At 36.2% G+C, this 23,916-nt stretch overlaps 3 long non-coding RNA genes across 3 annotated transcripts in view; 1 reads left to right on the top strand and 2 right to left on the bottom strand.

Moving 5' to 3' along the window:
- LOC134804157 (uncharacterized) overlaps nucleotides 1–9,203 on the top strand; it is a 460,972-nt gene extending 451,769 nt beyond the window's left edge. The window contains exon 2 of the long non-coding RNA XR_010146079.1: nucleotides 9,077–9,203. This is a non-coding gene — a long non-coding RNA (uncharacterized LOC134804157). The remainder of the gene's footprint in view (nucleotides 1–9,076) is intronic.
- Nucleotides 1–23,916, bottom strand: part of LOC134804167 (uncharacterized) — a 194,915-nt gene that overhangs the window by 87,523 nt on the left and 83,476 nt on the right. The gene's annotated exons all lie outside the window — the stretch shown is intronic.
- LOC134805036 (uncharacterized) lies at nucleotides 10,319–16,330 on the bottom strand. The gene is made up of 3 exons (XR_010146237.1): nucleotides 16,251–16,330; nucleotides 11,128–11,247; nucleotides 10,319–10,520 (listed from the first exon to the last, which is right to left on the bottom strand). It is a non-coding gene; the product is annotated as an uncharacterized LOC134805036 (long non-coding RNA).

The following is a 23,916-nucleotide window of genomic DNA, read 5'->3' as shown; positions in this document are numbered from 1 at the left end:
TGTTTATTGACGAATGCATCTTGCAAGAGTGAGCAAGCAGGGCATAGTTTTAACGGTTTTATTTTAGGCGCGAAATGCAGCGTCGCACAGAGGCCGCGAGACGGTCTCTGCCAATTACGGGCTTGTTATGACCGAACCTTCTCGCGGCCTCTGCCACGCCGAGGCATATTTAAAAAAATGGCCGCGCCATTTGTCCTACCGTTCAACCGGAGGTGCTGCCACCCGAAGGGATAGCCGAGTTGCCCGGTAATTTTATTGCTTAAAACAATGTTTAAGAGATACCATGGATCTGACTAATGTGGTGTAATATGGTTTCAAGAAATATAATTACCAGGTAACGCGGCTACAAGACATTAAAACTGTTATCACCGGATAACTACGTATCACCGAATAGCCAAGGTTTGCCCCACTATTAGGACTTAGGTACATGAGAATGGTGAACAAGCTATGAATTAAGGTAAGGTAAGGGCACTGCAAATTAAGTAGGTACGTAACGTAACTTACTATTTAACTAATAATTATTACGTAACATAAATAACTTAATCTCAATATAAATATGGAAATTTAACATTCATGATATATCTTCCTTTTCATTTCTATAATACATACCTATAGGTAACATAAATTTAACTTTCAAAAAACCTTTGCATATTATAAAAACTATTTTCTATTAAATACTAGCGACCCGCCTCGGTTTCGCACGGGTTAATAAATGATACACCTAAACCTTCCTCAAAAATCACTCTATATAGGTGAAAACCGAATGGAAATCGGTTCAGTAGTTTCTGAGTTTATCGCGAAGACACACAAACACACAAACAGATAGACGCGGCGGAGTTTGTTTTATAAGGTGTAGTGATTACTGATTATGTAAGTTTTTGTTAATAATATTGTAAATTTTTATTTTTTTCTATATATTGGAATTTTGTTCTAAATATTAATGCATATTATATGTATATGGACGAGAGCAATGGATACCTACATAAATTTGTACTTAAAAAAATGGAACAGGAATTGTATTTCCACCACACCAACTGGTAAAGGCTCTCGCTTCGCTCGTGGTTTAATTTTGGGATCTCTCACTTACTAGGGTATTAATATTAGCACGAGCGGTAAAACAACAACTTTGCCCCCTTGTAAAACAAATAACTATTCTTTAGTGCCACAAACTTCCGCGTACCGATTTCTAGGACCGTTCCAAAGTACTGAATGTAATCCGATATAGAATGTCGGATGGCCCCTATGAGAGACAGCCGCATGAAGACCGCCTTTTTGCGTTACCTATCGTTTTATTAGCAATTTAAATAAATACGGAGAAACATATACGTTATACATTTTACTTCCATCCAATAACCGATATTGGATCGGGCAATGTGAAAACGCTCTAACACTTTTCGTTAAATCTGTTTTTAGGGTTCCGTACCCAAAGGGTAAAACGGGACCATATTACTAAGACTTTTAGGGTTCCGTACCCAAAGGGTAAAACGGGACCATATTACTAAGACTTCGCTGTCCGTCCGTCCGTCCGTCCGTCTGTCTGTCACCAGGCTGTATCTGACGAACCGTGATAGCTAGACAGTTGAAATTTTCACAGATGATGTATTTCTGTTGCCGCTATAACAACAAATACTAAAAACAGAATAAAATAAAGATTTAAATGGGGCTCTCATACAACAAACGTGATTTTTGACCAAAGTTAAGCAACGTCGGGAGTGGTCAGTACTTGGATGGGTGACCGTTTTTTTTTTGCTTTTTTTTACGTTTTTTTTTGCATTATGGTACGGAACCCTTCGTGCGCGAGTCCGACTCGCACTTGCCCGGTTTTTTGCAATTGACCCCTTCACGTTTCACGTCAATATTTGATTTAGTTTCCCCTTTAGGTGTGGTTGGGTCTTATTTTTAAACGCCTCGATCCTCCTAAGTCCCTGCGTACAATTTTTGACATTGGAAATGTCTTTTCGTTCGCTCCAGTATAGGGTCCGATTTAGACGTGCGCGCCGCCGCGGCGCGCCGCCGCCATAAGGAGTCAGCGCGCCGCCGCCGCCGCCGGTAGTTTAAAATTCGCGCCGAATATTTTTTTATAAGACAGTATTATGCAGCGTTAAAATATGTAATAGGTTATAGTCCGATAAAAAATAGTTGAAAATTATTGCGAGCGCCACTTCCTACGTAACTCACACATTTTTGACGTAAAATACTTCTTACTTAAACATGGCAATAATTTAGTACGGAATTTTTTTGGTTATATGTATAATTTAATTTCTACTACTATTTTATGTCGCACCAACACCATACTAACTATTTCTTATGTGGCAGTAGTTTATGTAAATCATACATAAAAATGTGTTGTATGTATGGGTAAAACACATTTACAAAGTATAATGTCCAGTGTTTTGACCGTTGTCAATTACACGGCACTTTTGCTAAGTCCAGTATGTTGGACATTGCCAAGTATGCGAAGAGTAAAATTATCAAATATTCTAGTAATTTTTATGGTAAATAAATTAAACAGATGGATGTTAGGTGTTACAAAACGTTTTAAAAAGTCATTACTTGTCGTATTACAACGTAATGAACCAAATAGATAAAAATATTTTTACGGATTTTTTTTCCTGTGCGTTCATCAAGACATCAAGAGACAGACCCGATTTAATTTGACAATTTTCTTACGAAAATATTTATATAATTGCATGCATTATTGTAAAAACCATTGCTCAGATGTTGCTGCAACCTACGATACCCCGCTAAGTTTAATAAATGACGTCAATGACTGGTAAAATTTTACCACCTACGAGCTATATAGTTTTTGGAAAAAAAATGAGTTTTACTTAAATTCATATTAACATAAGTTGACTTGACATTATCAGTAAGTGTATTTGTAATTAAAGAATGCAATTATTCTATATTTATTTAAAAAAACATGAATTTGACAAAAAAAACCTTATACACATAAAGTATAGGTATGTATACTCGGCACCGTCCAAAATACTGGACGTCTTACATTATGCGGCGTATCTTTTTATTTACACTGAACCTGGCAACATCCAACATATTTGACATAGGTACCTATGTTTTTTCGAATATTATAAATAGATGATTTTTATGATTTTTCTACAATAAACAACCACATAATAAGATTTTATTATTATTTAAGCTTCGTTTGTTCTACAGTCAGGTTGTTATTTTATTTTTTTCTTTTTCTTTAACTGTTTTGGGGCTGACTGCAGATCCCATCTGCTGGGTGAAAGCACATAATAAGATAATAACACTAAAAAATGATACTAACACAGTTTTTTGAGATTCTTTTCCCTTGTCGATTTAAGGGTTAAGCGTGGCTTTCATTATATACGTTTTAATATTGAAATGTTGAAAAATCCCACGCCGCCGGCGTTACGCCGCCGGCGTTACGCCGCCGCCGTGGATTTTTTCGAGGCGCGCCGCCGCCCGATTTTTTTCGACCGGCGCGCACGTCTAAGTCCGATTTCACGAAAAAGTGCGATCCCCTTTTATCTCGGAAAGTTGAAAGGGAGAGTTAGAGGGAGAGGGAGAGGGAGAGGGAGAGGGAGAGGGAGAGGGAGAGGGAGAGGGAGAGGGAGAGGGAGAGGGAGAGGGAGAGGGAGAGGGAGAGGGAGAGGGAGAGGGAGAGGGAGAGGGAGAGGGAGAGGGAGAGGGAGAGGGAGAGGGAGAGGGAGAGGGAGAGGGAGAGGGAGAGGGAGAGGGAGAGGGAGAGGGAGAGGGAGAGGGAGAGGGAGAGGGAGAGGGAGAGGGAGAGGGAGAGGGAGAGGGAGAGGGAGAGGGAGAGGGAGAGGGAGAGGGAGAGGGAGAGGGAGAGGGAGAGGGAGAAACACAAAATAAAAACTTATACAGAGAAACATAAAAAAGAAAAAGTGCCACGAAATGGTCTCACCTCAGCATGTTGCTGGCGGCTGCTAGCAGATAGCTGATGCTGAACCCTGGCAGTACCTAGTGGAGCTCGGGTTTAATACAACATAAACACACGCTGTTTTGGTCATCGGACTCGTCTCGATGAGCACTTAGGAGAGTAGTACCCAAGATAGAGCTGATGCTGAACCCTGGTTGTACCTAGCGGAACTCAGGTTTGGTGCAACATAGGCACACGCTGTTTTGGACACCCGATTCGTCATGATGAGCACATGGTAGAGCATTACCCAAGATAGCTGATGCTGAACCCTGGTAGTACCTATTGGAACTCAGGTTTGGTGCAACATAGACAAACGCTGTTATGGTCATCTCTCGTCGCGTCAAACTGCTGTCAAGAAAATTTCATATCTTGCAGCAAATGGGCCGCTGCCGATCTTCGGCTTCAACTTCTCGAGTTGACTACGGATTTGCCGTGTAATAATTTTCTTGTACTTTGAACATTAATATATCCTGCTTATTAATCGAAAAATGAAATATGTACCTATACTTATGCGCCACGGCGACAATTATTCAAACTTGGATACGCGTGTGGAAATTTTGCAATTTGTTTGTTCACATGCGTTATGTCCAGGATACTTGTGTTAGTCTAAGAATAAAATAATTATCATTCAACGTTGTAGTTTTATTTTGTAACTTTTTCCTTATCCAGACTTTCTCGTCGCTCAGCTACAATATTTTTTCGAATTCCGTAGATTCATTTCCAATGTGCTCGATAGTCGTGTGAGGCACGAAATCTGTGAATTTTTTTTATGATAAGCAATTGAAATTTGGGTTTAAATGGATTTGTTATACAATTTTCATTCTGATATTTAACTCACCATTTCATAAATAACGATACTTTTGCCTAAATTGTTATGAAAGTACCCTCAAAAATACTATAAAAATGTATACTTAGTCATGTTTTAAAAAAAATGTTCGTATTCGAAATGAAAAGTAGAGTGTTTAACTCGGGTGAAAGGCATGGTTAACAATCTACTTTTATTTTTCTTGACCAATGCCTTGCAATTTTACTTGCAAGTAACTAATTGTTTTTAAAATAGTGTAGGTACTGTAGATGGCAGTTATTTAACATTAACGCCTCATATAATTATGTATGATATGAACACCTTCGTGTTCTTCGTTAATTATTAAGTGTTTTTGTTTATTTCAGATATTTACTGGGCATATATATATACTTACAGTGTAGGTGACCTTGTATAATAAAGACACAAACAAGTTTATTATTTACGCATGACCTCCTGGCAATATTTCAAGCACTTAGGCATTGTTTGTGTTTAGGCCTGTCAGCTATCCTGTCGTCTCCATGTTCCCTTTATCTACTTAAATATCCCCTTGGCTGGGCTGTACTTAATGTCGCATCCCACATAACATAACACATGCTGTCAACTATAAGAAGGCATACTTAGTTTTCAACATGTGAAAAGCCATTAGACGCTCATTTTCTTCAAATTGAAACTGACAACTTATACCACCTTAACTCTGCTGATGTTAAACTTTAACTAAATTTAAATCACGCAAAAGTAAACCTTATAGCGTTTGCGGAATGCGATAGTGATTGATAGAATCGATTGTCTGGCAGCAAGGTAAAAGTTGGTTAGAGTTTAAGTAAACCAGGTTAGTATTGCGAGCGGCGGGGTCGCTGGCGTCTATATGTCGGAGGGCGGGTTCGGTATAGGATTTTAGTTCCAAATTTCGCCGCTGATCGATATAAGATGGTGCCATTTCCTGTGGTATTCTCTCTGTTACTTGCGCAGTCAGCAAATTTTAGTCTGTTGCGCATGTCTTCATACAACACCCAAAAGCCAAGGAGACAGAATTTCATAGTAAAATAGCCTTACAATAATTTTTTGATACATTTAAAAATCGGGTGTTGTTCGCCTACCGCACAAATTTTTCGATACGTTTACCGACGGTGTTATACACAGTGAATTATTTTTAAACAAGTTTATTGTGGTGTCCTATTGGACTATTTTATAATGATTTAAGTGGTTTTGTGAATAAATAAGTGTATTTTTATATAATGTGTCTGGTAATACAAAAGTGCTTCGACAGATGAAAATCATAAAATAGGTGAGTGGGCAGTGAAACTATATTTTTCCGTTTTAACGTTAATATTCGCTACTAGGTATAACATGTTTTGAGGTTAGCGAAGGTTACTTAACTACATACCTAATTAATGTTACTATTTTTTATATGTAGGTATAAAAAAAGAATTAAAAGCACTACTTGTGTCATAGCGCAGTACCATTATAATTATATATTATATTTATATTTATTGAAAATTGCTTTTCATTATTTACCATATTTATTATAATCTCGCATTGTGTTTTAAAATTTGCAAATTACTTGGCATAAAGCTTAATTTCCTTAAAATGATGTTATTAATTAGTTTTTATAAGCTGCAGAATGCTACTTGTTGAATAAGCAAAGCGAAAGACTTAAATTATATAAATTATTATCGATATTCTTGCTAACAAGTTTATTTAAAATGCCATCATTAATAAAATATTCACAAAATTAATAATAAAAATGTAGCAATCGAAAACAATACCTATTATATAGCCACGACACGACATAAATCAGATTAAAAAATTCTTAGATAAATAATGCGACATAAAATACCTATACTTTGTGTTTAAATATTTAACAACTTTGTGAGGAAAGCTTATTAAAATAGGTATTGTTTATAAAATAAAACAGCCATGTTCTAGCTATTTTCATGAAAAAATATATTAAATAAAATGAAATAGAAACTCAATGCACTGCCAATGACGGCGCGCAAGGCACAACTATTTAAGCTGTATGGAACCATTAAGGATGACTCACGTTAGACCGGGCCGTGTCCGGGCCGGAGCTTCCGGCGCTTACTTTTCTATGACATGACAGGCGATCACATGATGCTTTCCATAGAAAACGATGCGCCGGAAGCTCCGGCCCGGACACGGCCTGGTCTAACGTGAGTCATCCTTTATACTTTACGGGATGAAAATAGATTTAAGCCAGGTAAATAAAGTGATGGAAGTGGCTGTATTTGTGTAATTTTCAACCAAAATGGTACTTATTGTTGGTTGTGAATAAGGCGCTATTTCCATATAGCTTTAATTTGAAATCAACCTTATCGACAACCGACAGTGTGGTACCTTATTTTGGTTGAAAAACATTTAATGAAAAACTTAGAAAATTAATACATTAACAAACAAAATCTAGAAACTGATAACAATAAATAATCGCCGTTGTTGTTCTAGTACCTTTTAACGAGCAATTCTTATTTATGTATATATTTCGGGGATCTCGGAAACGGCTCAAACGATTTCGATGAAATTTCCTATATGGTGGTTTTCGGGGGCGATAAATCGATCTAGTTAGGTCTTATCTCTGGGAAAACGCGCATTTTTGAGTTTTTATGTTTTCCGAGCAGAGCTCGGCCTTCCACATATTAAATAGGTAGGTACTTATTTACGCTACAAGTACGGAAACTAGGAAGGGAGTGTTTTAAATCGACACGAGTTGCGAATTACCTATTGGCACGTGTCATACAACGTTTTATAGTAGGTATTTTTATTTATGGCCCTTAAATTTTCGACATAGGCACGGAAAGTACTTATTCCCGCATTAGTGCGGGAAAGTAGTACCATATATTTTTATGTAGGTACTATAAAAGCTATTGATGTAATTTTACTTATTGGAAAATATACTTTCAATGTCAGATTATATTTTTGATATATGTACATTATATTTACGGAATTAAACAAAACACTTAACGATTACACCCTGTAGGTATATACTGTATATAGACAGAAAATAGCAATTTGTGGATTCATCTTCTTTCTCGGCCTCAGTTCGCATCGACTTACAAAATCAGATCTCATAGAGTCTATGAGATCTGATTTTGTAAGTCTATGACATAGACAAATTGCTATTTCCCGGCCTCTACACTAATGTACTTTTGTTTGACGGCCTCCTAGCCTAAGTAGTCTAATTCGTATTTTTTTTTACAGCGGAAAATTGTGTATTGGGTTAATGTTTATGGAGATGGGATAACATTTAATGATATGTGTCGAAAATAATGTGTACTTTTATAACCTACCTAAGCCGTTTTTAATTAAGACCTTCGTCTATACATATATATTCCGTCGAGTTTTGCCACCCCTATAATAATTGCTCGTAGCAACGCTGAGCCGAACGGAGCCGAGAGCTCCCGAAAGGTCCAGTTTCACCCCACTGTCCTAACTGCTTAACTAACGTGCGCCATCTTGAAAAAAAGTGATGTCATCCCATGAAACTGTCAGCGAGACCAATCGATGGCTCCATGTACGTTAAGCTTGTCAGGCGAAAATGAGTCTTACGTCTATGAAAACAATTTTATTATTGTCGAGTCAAATGGGACCCCCTTATTGTCTAAAACATAAACCAGAATATATATATGTACGTAATATCCTGCAAAGGGGGCGAGTACAGAAATATGTACAGTAAATACATTTTATTAATTTTGTGTCCACGCAAACAACTTATTTTGAAGATTATTTACCTTATTACCTATCTACTCATATAGATGTCGTAGGCCGATCGTACGATCAGGCAGATCGTAATGTTCCTGTGTAATGTTTTGACGATAGTCTATCAAACCAATATATAGGTAGGATAGGTTCGTTAGGTTGCTTGAGATGTATTACGTACATTCATACTTATCTTCATACGTCTTGTTTGTTAAGAACGCAATAAATAAATAAAATAAATCAATAAATATTAGGGGGCAATAGATATTAGCCCCAAACTTAGCAAAGCCTGTACTATGGGTGTTAGGCGACGATATACATACTTATATAGATAAATGTATGTACTTACTCGTAAGTATATAAGATACATAGAAAACACCCATGAATAGAATCACTTCATTTGTTTTCCTCGCTCTATGTATCGTATAGTGATTCTATTGGTTCTTAATAAAAACATTTCTCGCTACGCATACTCGCTCATCTCTGACCAGCTAGCATGAGTTGCGTTCACGCGCGCGACTCCATACATCTAGCGACTTCAAGTACCTAAGTATGGACTTCCGCGCGAGAACGCAACTTACTCGTATGCTAGACCGCCTGGTGGAAAACCGTAATAGTTATTTGTTTTACATTTTGAGCTAATATTGATACCCGAGTAAGCGAAAGATTCCAAAATTGAACCACGAGCGTAGCGAGTGGTTCGAGAAGTGGAATCTTGAGCGTTGCGAGGGTTTCAAGGCACGAGAGTTAAATAAATTTTGCCACCGAGTGAAACACAACATTTGTCACCACACTATCGCAAGGAAGATACCAACTGTAAAACATCAAACAAATTGAAATCAAATCAAATCCAAATGAATGTTATTAAATATTTATCATCCAAAATCATCATTTAAAAGTCCATTCTATCACTCATAATTTGCATAATTTTACTTTGCCTCACATGTGGATAAAATACAACTTTCTTATCATTTTTTGAAGTGCAAAATAAGCCTTTCCGAGCTGGTGTGGTGAAAAATGTTTTAAGCAGCCTAAGGCACGTGTTTAATAGGTGAATAAAAGTACCATGGCTTCAGATCAATAAAACTTTATTTTTCTGTGCTAACAATGTACCTACTCACTACTCACTAAATCATCATCATCATCATCATCATCACTCACTAAATACTACTACAAAGCGTTGGACAATGAAACAACTTAGTTAGGAATTAACTGATGGTTTCTGTTCATTTTCATCATATTTACGTATGGCGGACGAATGTTTGAAATGTCTTTGTTTTAAATGAAAATAAAAATGTATACATAAAAAATTTGATGAAATTGTTTTATTATGGGTTTTACTGTCATAATAATAAAAAGTCTTACAAACCTTGAGATTGCTTAGAACAATAATGTATGTACATACTTGTCACCAGATTGGCGGTTTATAAAAAATAAAAACTTAAATATCAATCCAATAACATAAACATATTTAAATATTATATTTGGTATTTGGTACCTAGCCAAATATACCCTTTATATAATTTTAGCTAAAGTTGATATAAATAATAAAAAAATAAGACCATCGATTAAGTCCAAACTGACCTACAAGAAGTATACATTAGCCTTAAGGGGCCCACTGATTAACAGTCCGCCGGACGGTATCAGCCTGTCAGTTAGAACAAAATTTTGACAGTTCCGAAGATCTGACAGGCCGATACCGTCCGGCGGACTGTTAATCAGTGGGCCCCTTTAGGTTCCACGACTGCCTTAGCTTAGCAGTGTCAAACTGACATATACGCTAACGTCTGCGTAACTTACTTTCTATACATCTCGCTCGCACTAATATGTGTGTACTTTCTATGCGTCTCACTCGTACTGACATATTAGTGCGAGCGAGATGTACCTATAGAAAGTAAATAACGTAGACGTTAGCGTATTATGTCAGGGTTGACACTGTCAGTGACTGGGACGTATCTGTACTGGTGGTGGCCGTACAGATGTATCCATATCCATATTTTTACACACGATTTAAAATATGTACTATATTATATGTACTCCTGAGGATCTCCCGGAGTATTCCAGTGAGTTCTCCATGGCACCCTGAAAGAGACAACTGGATTTATCCACAGGAAAAATTAGTGTTGGCAGGAACTCGAGTCCTTCGAGTCTAAGAGCAGTTACGTACTGTCGACTGGTCACCGGCGACTCAATCCGCAGTTCCGAGTCTTTTAAGCTTCGAGCCTAGTCCTTTATTGACTTTTAAGCTCAACTTAAAATCATCGGATAAAGACTTCGTCAATAAAAATCTAGGTTTCATCTAAATGAACACTTTAGGAAATAGGCGTGATTGAATGATGTGTACCTTACCCTTAAATTTCATGTTAGGACAATTCGTTTACACAATTTTTTGAGTTATCTTTTAAGGACTCTAATCTTTTCGAATGATCAGTTTCGAGAATGTTAAAGAGCCGCAATGAGGGCGTACCTAAGAGTTGCTAGAATTAGACCAAGAAAAGTCTGCAGATATGTTGATAGCCCACGCAGTGCAAGTGTTATTTTAAACGTCCAACTTCTGTGAAATTATGACGTATTAAATAACACTTGCACTGCGTGGGCTATCAAAATCACTGCAGACTTTTCTTGGTCTAACTCTAGCTCATTTAAAAAGCAACTTTACCATCTAATCCATATTGTTCAAATTGCTTACGTCTATGTAGCCGGCCCAGCCTCACTGCCAGTAGTCTTCGCGACGTGTTTTCACCCCAAAAAGGTTAAGGATGAACAGAATAAACTTGCACGTCCTTGGTTTTTCTATTTTAATCATTCCCTGCAACAATTATGCGTTTTTAACACTGACAGTGTAAATGTCGGCGGCCGATCGTAAGATCAGGCAGATCGTAATGTTCCTGCGTAATGTTTTGACGATAGTCACATTAATTCAATAGATAGGTAGGATAGGTTCGTTAGGTTGCTTCAGATGCCCGAAGGGCAAACTGTCCAGAAATAGGAGCCCCGCGTAGCGGGGCTCCGTTGACTCACGGAAGGAGTCAAAGATTTTCACGTTTCACGATATGCCTAGGAATTTCACGATATGCCTGATCTTACGATCGGCCGCCGACATAAACACTGACATATACGCTAACGTCTACGTCATTTACTTTTTATACATCTCGCTCGCACTGGCAAGTACGAGCGAGATGTTTAGAAAGTATGTTACGTTCACGCTAGCGTTCTTACGAGTATGTCAGTGCCAAAATGATGGTAGCTGACGGTTATAGAGAGTAATTTATTATTGTGACTTAATTATTTGGGTCATGTTTGTAAATAGAAAAAATCACCACGTATAATAAAGGATATTAACACATTCGGTGCGGCAGCGCAAAACCCAAACTTACCGCCAGTGCTTTACGAGTCATATACTTCCCGTATTGAGAAAACCAAATATGCGGCATGACCTACATTTTCCCGTACCATGTCCTGACTTTAAAGGTCCCTATAGACCTGGAATGTTATAGATTTGAACTAAAATTCATTCTAATCAATAGACTATATCCTAAAATTACAAAAGTTATAGGCATTTTCAAGACCCTTAATTTTACGGGAATATACTTCCCTTGCCGCACAGGCCGTATATAGCACTAGTTAGTGATGGGATACTAATGAATCGATAACGACTTTTATAATCGACAAAATATTTATTATCGTCATCGTGTCTGCAGATACGTGTTCAAAACAAATATTATTCATCCTCATATAATTATATTCATATTCATATTCATTTATTCATAAAGTTACATGTCAAAAGGGTTATTAATTAATTAGGTCTATTTCAATTAAATTACAATTCATTAAAATGAAATAAAACAATATAAAAATAATCAATACAATTCAAATAAATAAAATATTAAGTTAAGTTACGATTAAATCATAATTATTATATTCTGACATGTCATAAAATGCATTTATAGTCAGCCATTTTTTTAATTCGGAGTAGAATGTCAGGTCATTTTCAATATTTTTAATGGTGTCGGGTAGTTTATTATAGATGTCACCGTAAAATTGTAAACACTCGTCAGTAAATTATAAACTGACGCTAGGGAGATTACAAACTAACCTAACCTAACCTAACCTACGTTAGATTATTAACTAACGGGTTCACAATTTTACGGTGTCATAGATACCTGGCCCCGCAACAGATACCGTTTTGTTGGATTTAGCAAGTCGACAACATGTCGAGTTCAACATATTTTTGTGTTTTTGTGTAATACGTGCACTTTTGAATATTTTTATTGGAAATTGGTGTATGTTACTTCTAATATATTTAATTATGTAAAATAGATATTGTGACGTGAGTGTCATTATGTTGCAATTTATGAAGAGTTGCCTGGCGGGGGTTCCATGTGGAGCATATGATATAATCCGTATTGCACGTTTTTGTAAAATGAATACACGCTGCCATTCCGCAGCTGTGCCCCAGAATTCTAGACCGTAGCACATCACCGAATGGAACAGCGAGAAGTAGCTAGTCCTTAGCTGCTGGTGGGGCAAGATTCGGGCCAATCTGCTCAATGTGAAACATGCACCAGACAACTTGCCACACACAACTTCTATATGCACGTTCCACTTCAAGGCCGCGTCCAACGTCACGCCTAGAAACTTGGTGCTATTTACCTGAGGAAGGACGGCGCCGTCCACGTTGACACTTAGTGGGCGCGGGGGCCTACCCCCTAGGCTTATGTGCATCACTTGGGTTTTGTGTAGGTTTAAAGCTAAAACATTAGCGGAAAACCAACCTTGTAGCCTACATATCTCCGAGGCTATAATATTCTCAAGAGACGGAATTGTGTTGGCGTTTATAATATCACAGGCATTAATTGTTCTCAGAGACTGAATTGTATAACATAGTCACCAAAGGCGTAGCATGCAAGAATACATGTGACATATATGACATTTCTATAAAATTAATAAAGATAAGCCTACCGATAATTTTATCACAATTAGTTTATATATTTAATTATTAAATAAAAACTGGAACATATCCTAGTATTTTGAAAAATGTAAAAGTAGTGCCTATCTACAAAGGAAAAGGGAATAAAGATGACCTTCAAAATTATAGGCCGATAAGCATTATCCCTGCAATCGCTAAACTTTTTGAATACGGCTTAGCAAACCGATTAAGAACGTTTATAGAAAATTTCAGCTTGTTAAGTGACAGACAATACGTGTATAGGAAAAATAAATCATGTTTAGACGTTATTCGTCAAGCTCTAAAAAATATACTGATGGCTAAAGATAACCAATGTCACGTCGCAATAATATTATGTCATATGACACGGGCATTCGACCTCTGTAATCACAATGTACTTGAAAAAAAACTCGAAAATATTGGTATTCGTGGCCCTAGCCTTAAGTTAATGCTGGACTTCCTGCGCCAGCGGCACCAATGCGTTGCTATACATAATGGCCGCACTAAATCTGATGGCGGGAATATCGATATCGGCGTTCCCCAGGGTTCGTCCTTAGCAAATTTGTATAAAAAGGGATCGGACTTTTAGAGTAGGTAATATTAATTTTTAACAAGCAGAAACGTCTGCGCAATGCTATTAAGGTTAGAATAAATTTAAAAGTGGAAAAATTACTGTCTTTAGAGTAAATCACTATGTTTAGAGTAGGTAATTTTCAATATATTGATGTCATAGTCTTGAATTGTCGCATTAATAAAATAGTCATCTTTTTCTTACTCACACGAAAACCACTGCCGCACCGGGGGTAAGACAAGCGCAGATAGCTGCCGCACCGGCGGAAAGTCAAATACGGCCAAATGCTTCCCGTAACGCAGCGAATGTGTTAACTTAAACTAAATTAACTTCTTCTTATAAGATTCAAAACCTATTGCGATTTTGCGTGCATTATGCGGCGAGGTCATATTTCATCAATGGGCGGCAAGTCAAATACGGCCAAATGCTTCCCGTAACGCAGCGAATGTGTTAAATTGAACTTTGATGTCAGGCATTGTGAAAAGTATAATATCGAATGACGTCATATTTATAAATAACTTGGAGTGTTCGTACTACATATAGACTAAAGATAGATAGATAGAATACTCTTTATTGGCACACCTCATTAAAAGATACAAAGAAAAGAACAATTAGTTAAATGTAGAGGCAGACAACAGGCGGTCTTAACGCTAAAGAGCGATCTCTTCCAGACAACCTTTGGGTAGCGGAAACAGAGAAATATTCGAAAAAGTAGGTGTTGCAAAAACATTATGGAGGCTACGTTTACACACAATCACATTGAATAAACATACAATATACGAAATACAAATAGACATACATAAACATACATATAAATATATATAAAATAAACCGGGATATACTCGTTGCTAAAAATATGAGAGCAGCATGTCAGCCACAGAGTAACAATAACTAACTGTGTATGTACTATACAAACACTAGGGGAGAGATAAATAATGTTTTTTAGGTAATTTTTTGAAAGCAGCAAGTGATTGAGCGCGTCTAATGCCTACTGCTAAAGAGTTCCAGTGTCGGACAGCTTGAAAGGTAAAAGAAGTGTTATAAAACTTTGAAGAAGAAGACGGAACGGAAAGAAGCAGACTGCGCGACAGCCTCACAAACTTAAATAATTGAAACGCTCCTTGAGATAGCGAGGAGTTGCTGGAAGGAAAAGAAAAGAATATAGGAGAGACAGAATATGAAATTTACGACGAAAACGAATAGGCAGCCACTTGAGCTGTGACCGAAAAAGAGAAATATGGTCATACTTGCGTAACCCAGATATGAACCGGATGCAAATATTTTGGATGCGCTCAAGTTTATTAAGTTGCTCCTCCGTTAGATCACGATATATATATATATTTATATGTATAACGTAACTTAGCAACTTAATAAACTTGAGCACATCCAAAATATTGATATGAAACGTCAGCGTAATCCAAAATGGGGAGAAGGAGGGTTTGGGCAAGCGCAGTCTTGGTCGGAACTGGTAGAAGATTTCGTAGCCTTCTAAAAGAGCTCACTGCTGCAAACATTCTCCTGCTTACTTCGCCAACCTGAGATACCCATGATAGGGTACTACTATCCATGAGGATTCCTAAATTTGTAACTCGCTGCGCTTACGGGATCAGAACGCCATCAAAATAAACTGGAGATAGAGTAGGTATTGAAGTCGATCTTCGATAGCAGTTTTGAACTTCCAAAAATAATACTCTGAGTTTTTGAAGGATTTACTTTGAGGCCAAAGGCAAGAAATACTCTAAATAGAGAAACTTAAAAGTGACTTTTAAATATTTAACAAAGGATGTGTTAACCAAGGGATGTTTTTTTCCATCGAGCACTCATTTTAGACGAGGTAGTTTGGCGCTCGAACAAGAAGAGAGCGACAATAGTCCGAGGCTGAAATGATGCCTTTCACCCGAGTTAAACACTCTACTTTTCATTTCTAATACGTGGAAAGTAAAATCCATGTGTTTAAAAAAAAACAAGACTAAGTAAATATAAACTTTTATAGTGTTTCTTGAGGGTATTTATTTTAAATTAACTATTTAGGTAAAAGTGTAGGCATATTTATTTATGGAATGTAGAGAATCAGAATGGAAATTGTACAACAAATCATAAAAACCAAATTTTAATTGCTTATCGTATAAAAAATTGGTACTTAGAAAGTGAAACGTTCTAGAGCTGAAACGCAAATCACTTTCTGCACACTTCGGAAAACAACAATGACCCACTTTCAGAGCGTGAGAAATGAAAACTATATTTTTGCTTATTTATTGAAAATAGCACAAAATAGTTCGTATATTTATGTTACCTTTTTGCGGCGGCGTGTCCTGTATTTATTTACAGGGCTACGAGGCAACTTGTGTGCATTTAGAGTACCAGGTCTACGAGGCATCTTTTCTGCATTTACAGTACCAGGGCTACGAGGCATCTTTTCTGTGGACAAAATAGTAGGTAGTTAAGGTACATTTTAGAAGTAGTCGATTTATTGATCATACATAAGTACGCATAGGTATGCATAGGTAAGTAAAGGTAGAATAAGAAAATTGAGATAGGTAGGTACATATAAACTTTAGGGTGGTATTCCATCTGTCCAATATCTTTAGATGAATGTGCATTTGGTCAAAGAAATTGGGTGAGTTCACCAAATTTAGGTACTAGAAACACCGATATTTGATCAAATATTAAGAAGAATGACATTTAATTCAAAATGGCTAAGCAAATAGTATAAAAACTTGAACCAAGATATTTTGATAACTATGCGAGGAAATAAAAATAGTTCAATTTCAAAAGTAAACCGTATTAGAGGTAAGTGATTTGATATTAATGTCATGTTTAATAATCATGATTGTACATTTGAGCATAGAGTACCTACTTATATGGCCCACACCTGGATGGCTTCTTGATTTTCGGTTGGTTACTGAATTACGCTAAAAACCGTTTAAAAAAAGGGGTTTGCATTTTGGCTTTTCTTCCATAGTATGAACAGTGTGGCTACCACCAGTTTGGCACTAACATAAACGCTATCGAGAACGTAAGTTACTTTCTATGCATCTCGCTCGTACTCGCATATTATTGCGTCCAAGATGTATAGAAATGTATAGAAAGTAAATTACGTAGACGTACCTATATGTCAGTTTTGACACTGTCAGTGACTCATGGTTCGGGTCAGTTCGGGTAGAGTCAGTGCGGAAAGAAAAAAGTCGTGAAATGTATGGGGCCTAATACATTCCACGGCTCTTCGCTTTTCGAACAGACTGTACTGGTCGAGGTCTTAATGTATTTTTCTCAAAAATGGAAGGCAAAGTCGACTTTGCCGTTTAAAAAATAGGTCGCGAAGCGCGTAGTTTATGGTCAGTCAAAAATTAAAAAGTTAAAAACATTGCAGTCTCGATTTTGGGACTGCAATGTCGCATACAAATTCCATTATTTGTCGAGTTCCAAACTTTTTAAAAGTTGAAATGGCCATATCAAATGAAGGCACAGGCCCATTAAACAGCCAAACAGATGATTAGTACCGCGACTATTTAGCTGTCTCAAATAGGTTGGCGTATTTTCGGCAGAAAAATACACTTCTATTTTTTTATTAAAAAAATAAAAAGGCGGCAAAGCTAATTTTTTCAATTGTTTCTACTTTTTTCTGTGAAAATATATACGTAAGAACGTTGCTTTTGTAAAATATTTCTATGATATTTATATTTCTTGCACCATTTTTGAGAAAAGCACTATATATGACTCGGCTGGAAGGCTACTTGCTGGCTTCGGATTCAATTAAACGGACTCCCAAGGTCGTCCGTTTAAAACGAATCCTCAGCCTGCAAGTAGCTACTTCCGAGCCTCGACAATAATGTACTATTTCACCACACCAGCCAGCTCGGAAAGACTTACTTTGCACTTCAAAGACGGATGGCAAAGTTGCACTTTGCTATGAGTAATTCACATGTGAGGCAATTGTGAGTTGTTTTCTTATATTTGCTGGTAGAATTGACTTTTAAATGATGATTTTGGATGATAAATATTTAATAACATTCATTTGGATTTGATTTGATTTCATTTTGTTTGATATTTTACATTTAATATTTGCTTCGGGTTGGTGTGGTGAAAAATAATGTGTTTCACTCGGGGGCAAATTTTGTTTAACCCTCGTGCTTTGAAACCCTCGCAACGCTCAAGATTCCATTTTACGAACCACGAGCGTACGCTCGTGGTTCAATTTTGGAATCTTTCGCTTGCTCGCGGGTATCAATATTAGCACGAGCGGTTAAACAACAACTTTGCCCCCTTGTAAAACAAATAACTATTTCACCACACCAGCTCGGAAAGGCTTACTCTGCACTTCAAAAACTGATAGCAAAGTTGCATTTTATTCACATGTGAGGCAAAGTAATCAAATGCAAATTTTGAGTTGTTTTCTTATGGTTGCTGGTAGAATTGACTTTTAAATGATGATTTCGGATGATAAATATTTAATACCATTCATTTGGATTTGATTTTGTTTGATATTCAATCGCAGGGTTAAAAAAAATAACGCAGCAGATAAAAAATTGAATTTTATACGATTATTTTATTCCTAGGAGTAAATTTTTTCTATGAAAACCAATTTTATTCCAATGAGTTTTTTTATTTTAAATATGAAAAGAAAAAGTTGGGCACTTTGCATTTTTATTTTACGAACAATATGCGACCATTTCCAAGCATGTTTGAGAAAAAGTTTTATAGGTTATAAATAAAATTATATATGTACCTGCGTTTGGGTAGTTGATTCCGCCAGTGAAGACTCCCGGAAACATTTCTGGGAAAATGAAGGGAAAATAAGGGAACTTTGAAATTGTGTACATTTATGTTATGGACCAAGTGATTAATGAGGGCATAATGTATAATGCCCGGGCATTATGAATAATGACTAGCTATATCGGGCCAAGTGATTAATTATTATCTAAACTTCATTATTTATCACATTATTTGTCTGGTCATTATGAATATTGTTAAGTGATCGTTGGGCAATTTGATAATAAAGTTAGATTGTATGAGGCGCGGGGAAGGAAACAAACGCGTGACACGCGTTGACCAATCAGAGTATACTAGTGGAAGCCGTAAGAACCCAATTTCAAAGAGAAACCGCAAATAAAGCAATTTTGAAAATAATTTCTAAATTTTCAAAATTTAATTTTTAATTTTTCAATATTACAAAGTGACACAGTTCTACTTCAGTACCTATTTTACGAGACTTATGGAACAGTACTGCAGATACGGTGCATATCAATCATAAAATTATACGTAATATCCATATATACAATGGGGAATACCTCTTTAACCCTTTTTCTGCGCCTATTCATCCGTTGGTATACTTAGTTTGTTTAGTTTTTCACACAATATATTAGTATGACTGTGTCACTTTGTAATATTGAAAATTTAAAAAAAAGCTTTGAAAATTTTAAATTATTTTGTTCCTATGTCTACTAGTCTTAGGGTATTTACTCGTATCTATGTGCCACTTATTGCCTTAAATAGTTATTTTCATTAATTCATTCATTACAATAAAGCTTCAACAGGGCCTTTACATGTTGGCTTCGGCTCCGTTTACGCCTTCCATAGGCCCGGAACACCACTGTTTCGTGATGCCATAGAGACTTATAGTAAGCAAAGAGGGCTCACACCATACATCAGTTTTGGTACCAAAACGCCTATTATTATCGTAGTCGACATCTAATTATTTGAATAGTAATTATCAAATTGCCCAATAGGTGATAGGCATTATGTAAAGTGCCCGGGTAATTTAATTATTTAAATAGTAATTATCAAATTGGTCAATAGGTGACAGACATTATGTAAAATGCCCGGGCAATCTCATTATTTGAATAGTAATTATCAAATTGCCATCTCATATTGGTAATTTTTCATAATGCCCGAGCACTATGAAATATGCTCGATTTATCACTTGGACCATAACATATACTTAGATACTTAGATAAATATATAGCGCGACATAAAATATTAGAAATTGAATAAAATGGCACTAAAAATCCTATACTAAATTGTTGTCATGTTTAAGCATTACGTCAAAAATGTGACAGTTACGTAGGAAGTGGCGCCCTCAATAATTTTCTACAATTTCGTGTCGGAATATACCTAGGTACCTGTTTTATACCAAAGTAAATTCCCTACTTATAACTACTTCCGTGAGAATGTGAAAAAACGCTTAAATAGTTAAGGTGTATATCTGGAGCATTGCTTTATATGCGTGTGAGACGTGGACACTGACACAACGGGACAGAGAGCGATTAGAGGCCTTTGAAATGTGGTGTTGGCGGAGGATGCTAAGGATTAGCTGGACAGAAAGGAAGACGAACGAGGAGGTCCTGAGCATGGCAGGAGAGAAAAGGTGCCTGTTAGACATAGTAGCTAACAGAAGGGGCAAGATGGTTGGCCACCTGATACGCCACGACAGATTCTTTTTAAACATCCTGGAGGGCAAGATTGAGGGGAAAAGACGCCAAATAAAAGATAGAGTTTCTGTCGTGTCGTACGAGGGAGTTAAAAGGCTGGCCCAGCAAAAAGAAGAGTGGCGATTACTCCACCGACAAGAGCATAGCTCTTAAATACTGATGATCATGATGAACTACTTCCGGGAAAAATCCCATTCTTTCTTGGAATATTTCCATAGTAACCGCGAATAATCCCCTGGCCAAAATAAAATAATAAATTTTGATTAACAAAAACGATACAAATCATCACAGTTTAATTAGGGTCGCAATAAAATAAAATACTAATAAGAATAGTGGAGTGCCGCAAACTTGCCAAGAAACTGGAGTATATTAGGACACGTATTTTCGTAAAGCTTTTCATTGTATTATCAAAAGATTCGATAAAATGGGTACATCATTATTTTATGCCGATGTCAATTTTAGTCTCTGTGAAAATCTGTGAAAATTTCAACTGTTCTAGCTATCACGGTTCATGAGATACAGCCTGGTGACAGACAGACGGACGGACTGACAGGCAGACGGACAGTGGGGTCTTAGTAATAGGGTCCCGTTTTTACGCTTTGAGTACCGAACCCTAAAAAAACGAAGTATAATTACAATTAGACACGCTTTTAACAAAACTATCGAATTTTTAATGCTTTTCTGTATTTATATTTTATATACACATAAATATAGCAAATAATAAATAACGTAAACACTTTTCGCCCACTGCTGTTTGTTTTCACTTAACAGTAATTAGATCCAATTAACCAAATAAATGTGTTTTTTCGAAATTTTAACGAAACAAATGTGCAAAATTATAAAAAAGGTACTTAACGAAATAATAAAAATAGACATTGAATTCTTAGTTCGCTCATAACATAATCGCTGCCCCAATATTACAGGGTTCTATGTTTCACTTTTATCGAACTGAAATTTGAACATTGTCATAGTGACATTAAGTCGAATTTCAACTATCTTGAAAATGTAACAGAACCCTGTAATATTGGGGCAGCGAATTAAGTAACCCATGAAGTACCTAAGTAACTTTGAATAATTTGAGAGTGCGATGTACAGTCACCTGCAATAATATGTTACACAACAAACGCCGCCAAAATATATGCGCTCTCATTGCGCTACAAATAAGATCTTGTCAGATATTTTTGTTGCCTTCGTTGCTTATCATATTATTGCAGGTGACTGTACCGTCTGTACCTATAATATGATACTCGTATTTCAGACGTGTTATTTCTAACGTCAAACTATAAAGAATAATTCAATTCAATTCAATTATTTATTTAATTCAAGATAACAGAGATCCCATTGTGTTAGTATTACATATTATAAGGCTTAAAAACTATATTAATACTTAAAAGTTATATTAGACTTAATTAATTTAATTAAATTTATCATTATGAGACAACAAACGTGATCAGCAATCATCCTTAGAATGCTGTTTGTGCTATCCCTGGTTCTACGCAGTAATGAGGCCGCTTTCTTGCGTATGATTGCTGCAAATGCATCAGGTCGAGCCTCCGCAAACATGGCTGAAGCGCTACAGAACCTAGGCAGCCCAACCAACACTCTAAAGGCTCTCGTTCAATCGTTACGCGAATGTGCCCCGGATTCCATCATAATTAATCCTCTAAGCTCATTTGACACCAAACAACGATACTGATTTCTATGCTTTCGCATAATGAAATCGACGTATGCAATGGGATTCATTTAATAGGATTATGATATGAAAATATACATTCAGAGAACAATGGACAGTTAATAGGAGTGATATCATATCATTGAGTGTCACATGTTCGCTCCCGGACACTCGACAACTATTTTTTTTATTTTTACAGACTATATTCGACTATTATTTTAATGAGCAATTTTCCTTATAAACAAAACAAAAAACAAAAAACAAAATTTACTTTATTCATGTAGGCCTAGCAACAAGCTCTTATGAATCGTAATTAATCTTAATCTAATTATCAGAGCAATTTATTGATGTTAATATTATTCCATAATAAAATTGGATTATTATACATATCAAATTTAACACTAAAAATTTCACAAAAGGATCGTCAAACATTAAAAAGATTGTATAAAAAAATACTAGTCTAGAATTTCTAGAATAAAATCTAAATGTCAAAAAAAAAAGCATAAGTGACAAAAGAAGTAGATAGTATTACATCGGAATATCCATTTCCTCATCAATAATCAAATATACCTAATAAATAAATAATCATTTCGAATAACAATTAATCCCACGTTGTAATATCATTCATGTAGTCTTGTGTGGTATAATAAGCTTTAGAAATAAGTTTACGCTTTACATAATTCTTAAATTTATTAATAGATAATTCAGTAATATGGTTTGGAAGTTTATTATAAAATCTTACACAATTACCCATGAATGATTTTTTAATTTTATGGAGCCGAGTGAAGGGCACTGCGAGCTTATGTTTATTTCTAGTATTAATATTATGAATTTCACAATTTTTCCTAAAGTTTACAATATTTTTATGTACGTACAGAATATTCTCATAAATGTATTGACAGTGCACTGTCATTATGTCAATTTCCTTAAATTTATCTCTAAGTGAGTCTCTATGGTTCATTTTGTATATTGCTCGAATAGCCCTCTTCTGCAGAACAAAAATGGTATTTATCTCTGAAGCACCGCCCCACAGTAAAATACCATATGCCATAATGCTACGGAAGTAACTAAAATATACTAATCGAGCTGTTTTCACATCAGTTAACTGACGGATTTTGCTCACTGCAAAAGCTGCAGAGCTCAGTCTATTCGAAAGAGTAGCAATATGGGGACCCCACTGGAGTTTAGAATCTAAAGTTATACCAAGAAAAACTGTACTATCAACTAATTCCAATTCCTCATCCTTCACAATGACACTTGTTTGCACATGCCTTACGTTACTACTAGTGACAAACTTAATACATTTAGTCTTTTTCTCATTTAACAGTAAATTATTAACATTGAACCAATTTACTACTTTTGAAATAGCATTGTTTACATCATTGTAAGCTTGTTGCTGTCGTTTGACTTTGAAAATAAGTGAGGTGTCGTCTGCAAACAATACTATATCATGGTGGGTCTTAATAAGGAATGGCAAGTCATTTATGTAGATAAGGAACAGGAAAGGCCCCAATATTGACCCCTGTGGAACACCCATAGAGACCAATGACCCAGGTGATCGCTGTCCATTCACATCGACCCTTTGTATTCTACCATTTAAGTAGGACTTAAGTAAATTCAGTGCCGATCCTCTAACTCCGTAATAATGAAGTTTCCTGATTAATGTTTCATGACAAACACAGTCGAAGGCCTTAGATAAATCACAGAAGACACCTAAAGCATCTCGTGACTCCTCCCAGGCATCGAAAATATGCTTAATTAGCTCAACACCAGCATCGGTTGTTGAGCGACCCCGTGTAAAACCAAACTGCTTATTATGCATCAAATTATTAACGTTAAAATGTCGTACTAATTGAGAA

This window comes from Cydia splendana, chromosome Z (assembly GCF_910591565.1).
Source record: "Cydia splendana chromosome Z, ilCydSple1.2, whole genome shotgun sequence".
NCBI classification, from domain to species: domain Eukaryota; kingdom Metazoa; phylum Arthropoda; class Insecta; order Lepidoptera; family Tortricidae; genus Cydia; species Cydia splendana.
This window is presented reverse-complemented; position numbering and strand designations above follow the sequence as displayed.